Source organism: Rhincodon typus, chromosome 18 (genome assembly GCF_021869965.1).
Source record: "Rhincodon typus isolate 14 chromosome 18, sRhiTyp1.1, whole genome shotgun sequence".
Taxonomy (NCBI): domain Eukaryota; kingdom Metazoa; phylum Chordata; class Chondrichthyes; order Orectolobiformes; family Rhincodontidae; genus Rhincodon; species Rhincodon typus.
The window spans coordinates 9,863,058-9,870,023 of record NC_063349.1 but is presented as its reverse complement, the minus strand read 5'-3'; positions in this window follow the sequence as shown (position 1 = coordinate 9,870,023).

Below are 6,966 nucleotides of genomic sequence, written 5' to 3'. Positions count from 1 at the left end.
CAGTCTGAGAGCTGGCTCTGAAGAGGCAGTACTCCAGTCAAGGACTTGATGTGTAAATAAAGGGTGATTTGGTGACGGGATACTGGCTTCTGTGGAGTTATTTCGTACACAACGTGATGATTTTGGTTGATGTCAAGTTTCTGGAAGGTTTCTGCTCAACTAGTCACATGATTACAGCAGCCATCTTTCAATAGATAGATATAGATATGTATAAAGAGCTGTTTTTAATACTTTTGTGGCACCATGGCAAGCCAGGAGGCACTTTAGTACAGTATTGCATTTCTAAATCAAAAATTCTCAATTAACCAGGACTCTACCAGATCAGTAATGATTGTTATTAGAACTCTGATGTTTGGAATGAAACCATTCTTGTGGTTATGTGGAGCCAGCCCCACACAAATTTGCTGTATTAGTTTATTTACTGGCCATCAAAATCCCAACTCTAACTATCTTACCATGGAAATAGCCATGGTTTCTTTAAAAATGAGCCGAGTGGAATGGCCTTCAACACTTACATTCTTTTTCCTGTGGAATAGAATTGAAATTTGGACTGTAACCAATGTTCTGGGAGGCCTATGTGCGCATCAATAGGGTACTTGTTTGAAAAGCATGGCTTTCAGGTCATGTCCAGCACTGTCTTCTGGCTAATTTGCAGGTCTCGTAGGAAATCGCCAATATTTTTTTAAGTGACAAAGCCATGAGGTTCTTCCCAAAGGTCACAAACTGTCCAAAGACATGTAAAACCGACAAATGTAAAGAAACAGTTGGTTAGGAACAAGATTATTTCATTTCAGTGTAGAAGCTCATTTGGGATACTTGAGTCTTTTCACATAATCATTAAAATTTCACATAATCATCTATCTGAAATTTAAATAAATCAACAAAGTGCTCTTAACATAAAGTTAGCAAGAAATGTTGATCCAAACAGCAAAAACAGTGCAATTTGAGTATTCAAAAATACTACCAAGGCTTTGAAAATAAATAAATCAAATTAATTTATATACAAATCTGGCTGAAGTGAATTCCTTGTGAATTCCTAGTTTAGCCAGAACTTGTATAGTCATCCCTGTTGCATTCAATTTTGCACTGAAACTTTGGCATGTACCACCAATCTCTCCTGTGGATCATAAATCATGACTCCAGTCGTACACAATAATCATTTTCTTTCACTGACCTTAAGCAAAAATTGTGCCTTCAAATTCTTTGCTCTGACATCGCTACTTTAGTCTTGTAGTTAGATGATTTAATCATAAATGAATTACAAGGACTTTTAAAATGCCCTTACAGGCCTACTCCTAAAACAAAGTACTTACTAATGGAAAAAAAACAGCTTAAAAATTAACCACAAGTAAAATGCTGATCACGTCCTGGACACTCTTCGGAAAGCTTGTCCCCATTTTACAGATATTAAAAATTCTGTTTACATTCAATGCCTTTATCACTCTACATAAGGAACGGGAGGCAGAAAAAAAGGAAAGAACAGAAAGTAAGAATGAATGAAAGAGGAAGTAGATAATAAAACAAAGGGAGAAAGAATGAACAGTGAATGTTTTAGATGTCCCAAAACGCTTCGCAAGGAATTGTGGGGCGTGCAGAAACGGAGGTGTCCTATATTGCTATTTTAGTGAAAGCTTCTGATTTGATCAGAAACAGTGATTAAAAATTAGCCTCAAGAAATCTGGGCAGCACAGGCAAGTTGGGCCGAAGGGCTGTTTCCATGCTGTAGACCCCTATGACTCTATGACATGTAGTGCAATCATATACATTATTATTGGCAATCCTTCACTGGCAAGGATGGTTATCTTCAACGAGTCCAAAGATAGCTGCTGAGGCTGATTTAGGATCTAAAGTTTTTATAGCACTACCTTTGTAATGTGGGATGTCTAGTCATGTATTATTGGTTCAATTCACAGGTTATGCTTCCATCTGGCTCAGTCCAGGAAAATAGTATCTCAGACGTTGATGTCATAGAGAGTCATAGAGTCCTAACAGCAAGGAAAAGGCCCGTTAGCCTATCGTGTCCAGTGTCCTCACCATTCATCAAACATCTAACTATTCTAATCCCATTTTCCAGCACTTGGCCCATAGCCCTGTAGCTATTTTTCAGTCAACTTATTCAAAATGTTATCACACATCTCTCGACTAAACTCTAGTACAATCACATCCTTCCTATGGTATAGTGACTAGAACTGCAGCTGTATAGTACTCTAGCTGTGGCCTTACTAAGCATATATACCGGCACTATAATAATCTCTTTGCTCTTGTAAATTGACTGATAAAGATAAACATTCTATATGATTTCTTAACTACCTCATCTACCTGTTCTGCTGCCTTCATGGATCTATAGTCAAGCACACCAGGGTCCCTCTGACTCTCTGTACTTTCTAGGCTCCTACCATTTAACATGTACTCGCTTGCTTTGTTTGTCTACCCAAGACACATCACCTCACACTTTTCATGACTAAATTCCATTTGCCACTGTTCAGCCAATCTGACCAGCCTGTTTATATCATTGAGTAGCCTAAGGCTTTCCTCCTTTATAGTTAACGCACACCTAATTTTTGTGTTATCTGCAAACTTATTGATCTACCTCTAACATTGGTATCTAGATCATTAGTGTACACCACAAACAACAAGAGGCCCAGCACTGAATCCTGTGGTATGCCACGAGACAGAGGTTTCCAGTCACAAAAATACCCTTGAACCATCACCTCTGCTTCTTGCCACCAATTTTAGATCCTATTTGCCAAGTTGCACTGGATTTCTTGAGCTTACAGTTTCTTAACTAGTCTACCATGCTAGACCTTGTCAAAAACTTTACTGAAGCCCATGAAGACTACATCAACACACCTCATGTACATACCTAGTCACCTTCTTGAAAAATTCAATCAAATTTGTTAAACATGATCTCCACCTGACAAAGCCGTGCTTTCTTGATTCCTCCCACTTCCTACAAACCACAGGGTGACTATGGGCACCCGCATGGGCCGGAACTATGCCTGCTTCTTTGTAGGATTCATGGAATAGTCTCTCCTCAACAACTACACCTGCACCATCCCCCACCTCCTTCTCCGCTATATTGATGAGTATATCAGTGCTGCCTCATGCTCACATGAGGAGCTCGAACAGTTCATCAACTTCACCAACATCTTCCACCACGCCCTCAAATTCACCTGGACCATTTCTGACACCTTCCTGAACCTCTCCATCTCCATCTCCGGTAACCAAGTCACCACTGACATCCATTTCAAACCCACTGAATCACACAATTACTTTGACTACGCCTCCTCTCACCCAACTTCCAGCAAAAATTCTATCTCATACTTGCAATTCCTCCGCCTCCACCGCATCTGCTCTCAGTGTGAGGTGTTCTACTCTAGGACATTCCAGATATCCTCCTACTTTAGAGGCAGAAGATTCACCTGCTCTGCCCTCAACCACATCTCCCCCATTTCCCACACTTCTGCCCTCAAATCCTTTCTGCCTACGACAACAATAAGGATAGAGTCGCCTTGGTTCTCAAATACTACCCCAACCACCTCCAAATACCACACATCATTCTCTGGCATTTCCACCAACTACAATCAGACCCCAACACCAAAAAGATATTTCTCTCCCCACCCCGTCCGCTTTCCATAGGGACCGTTCACTCCGCGACTCCCTCGTCAGCTGCACACTCCCCACCAACCTCTCCACCACACCAGATACCTTTCCCTGTAACTGCACGAGGTGCTACACCTCCCCTCTCACCTCCATCCAAGGCCCTAATCAATCCTTCCAAATCTGGCAGAGATTCACCTGCATTTCATCTAACCTCATCTACTGTATCCGTTGCTCCCGAAGTGATCTCCTCTACGTCGGGGAGACCAAACGCAGACTTGGGGACCAGTTTGCGGAGCATTTGTGCTCTGCTCACTCCAACCAACCCAACTTTCCGGTTGCCATCCACTTTAACTCCCCCTCCCATTCCCCTGGTGACATGTCCATCCTTGGCCTCTTCCACTGTCCGAGTGAGGCCAAACATAAACTGGAGGAACAACACCTCATATTTTGCCTTGGGAACTTCCAGCCCTTGGCCTGAATATTGACTTCACCAGCTTTAAAATCTCTCCATCACCCAACCTGTCCATCTTCCTACTCACCTATCCGCTCCACCCTCCCCACTGACCAACCACAATAAACCCCTACCTGTATCCACTTATCCTCATCTCACCTACCCTCTCCCCAACCCCACCTACCTCCATTTATTTCTGGATTCCTCTCACCCTCCCCAGTCCTGACAAAGGGTTTCAGCCCAAAACATTGATTTTCCTGTTCCTCAGATGCTGTCAGACCGGTTGTGCTTTTCCAGCTCCACACTTATTGATCCATGCTGACTATCCTTGGTAATCCAAGGGGAGACTAATTCTGCCCCTCAGTAGTTTCCAACAGTTTCCCTACTAACTAATGTCAGCATTCCATTTCTGCCTGCTGGCTTTCAGCACATCCTTGAAATGTTTCTCCTGTCCTCCTCCAGTGCTCCTGCCCTTACTAAACTCAGAGAAGACCTACTTTAGGAGTCTGGTATCTGACATCTTAACTATATGACCTACCCAACAATGCTGATGGTGAATGATCATAGCCTTGACGCTTTTAATGCCTGTTTGTGAGAGATCACTGATGTTGGTGAGTCTGTCCTTCCACTTGAAATGTGGGATCTTCTGATGGTATAAAACTAATGCTTTGAGATACCTCTTGTAGGTTGTTCATTCAGCCCCATTTGTAGGGCTGGGATCTTGACCACATGGTAGACAGTGAGCATCTACATATACAGTTGACTCCAAAGTAGAGACTATTGGGAATCTTCCACAATTACAAGAAATTTTAAAGGAAATCAGGGTACTCCCTGGAAAGTATCAGATAGTGTCGTCACGACAGCCTGAATAGTGAAACTGATGTGGATTGGTGATAAGGAATGCTTCCAGTAAAGAGACCAACAATCAAAGTGAAACATCAAAGATTCTCCGCTGTAGACTGTGAACGGCTTCCACCAATGACAAGCACATACACTTCCAGGAATAGGGAAGTGATGCTTGTGGACTGTGACTATGAGAAAGTGGATAGAGTTAGGATTGCTACAGAGAGAAGACAAAAGATGAAGGGATAATTGGAATTTGACAGAAGGGATGAGATGGTGATTTGTGTATTACAAGGTGTTGCTGTCTAGTCCAATTAGGGCTAATTGTCTACAAAGTCCACCATAAACTTCTCCTGTTTCCTTATGGCATTGACTTAAAAACTGTTTTGTGCTTTTCTTTGAAATAAATTTACTAGTGTTATTGATACCCAAATTCAGATACAAAACTTCAATAGTTTCCATTAAACAATATCTAATTTTGCCTCAATATAACATTTAATTCTCGAGGCTAGATTTCTGAAGTCCAATTATACGCTTAGCCTGTGTTTTACTTTAGACTTTGGAATAGTAGTTGACCTGTGTCTCTGGGCCTCCATGAACAAGCTGGTGGGTTAACAAGGTGTAGAGCTGAATGAACACAGCAGGCCAAGCAGCATCAGAGGAGCAGGAGAGCTGACGTTTCGGGCCTAGACCCTTCTTCAGAAATGGAAATAGCTGGTGGGTTGTTTGTTTTTGACTGCTGTTACCTCTCTGTTTCTACCTCCCCACCAAAACATGGCTGGAATACTATCAGAAAGACCAAATAATTTCCTTTCTGAGTAGGTGAGCCACACTGATCGTAAAGATTACAGTCTGGGCTGACTTAGCTGATCTCAGGTGAGTGACAGCAGGGTTTACGAATTGACCTCAATCTGCTGAACCACAGAAAATAGGAATGGGGAGAGCCCATTCGGCCCCTCAAGTCTACTTGCCATTCAATATGATTACAGCTAATCATCCAACTCAGTGCCTTGATTCCACTTTGACTCCATGTCCTTTGATCTCTTTAGCCCTAAAACAATAGCTAACTCCTTCTTGAAAACGTCTAATGTTTTGGCCTCAACCACTTCCTGTGGCAGAGAATTCCACAGGATAAAGGAGGATGGGTAAGTTGTGTAAGATGCCTACTCCCTAACAATAATACCCCCTTGTTGCTTTGGATTTAGCGTCACTGGATTTTCACTAGTTAGTTCCGAATATGTATCTATCCTCTTTCCAAATTAAGCAGGATGTCTTGTGAAGGAGGGACATCTCAGTTGGGTCTCTTTCTCTGTGCAATCTGTAATAACCCTGCCAAAGGTTCTCCAATGGGCTTCAGGTGAAAGCAGGAACAGATTCATCAGTGATGCGCTTCCATTAGTAATCAGCCTGCTGGTGCTCACTGGTGACAATGTTAATGTTGGGTGATGTGTAAAATAGGAGATATTGAACTCAATGGCCATTAGACATCTGACTCATATTTTTCCTCCCACTATTTCAACTGAAAGAAAAATCAGGTATGCTGCGTATCGAGAAGCCAACTTGATGTTGCACGCTGTCCATCATTGTGCACAGTTAACATTCACAGCCACAGATTTGGTTCATGTAAATCCAGTTGGGTGAGATACCCTGAGGCATTTGGCTTCTACTGCACTTAACTTTTAAGTGAAAATTTGAACTTTCCAAAGTAATTTGATAGGTCTGATCATAACCAGTCTAGTATTATAGTAGACATGCCTATGGCAATCAATTGGTATGTTGCATTTGACCCCACAAAGTATTTATCAACAAACCTGTTCCAACTCTTGTCCACAGCAGGTGGGACTGAACCCAGATCTTCTGACCCAAAGGTAGGAATACTACCACTTTACCACAAGAGCCTTTGATCCCTCATAGAGTGATACAGGAAGTTACGTAAACTCAGGAATCATCAGGTGTGGAAGATCCCTCTACCCTAACTGCAGTACATCTGCAATGCATTGGATATTATAGTCACTGGATTGTCATCAGTAAGTCCTGAAAATACATCTATCCTCTTCCCAATGTAAAGC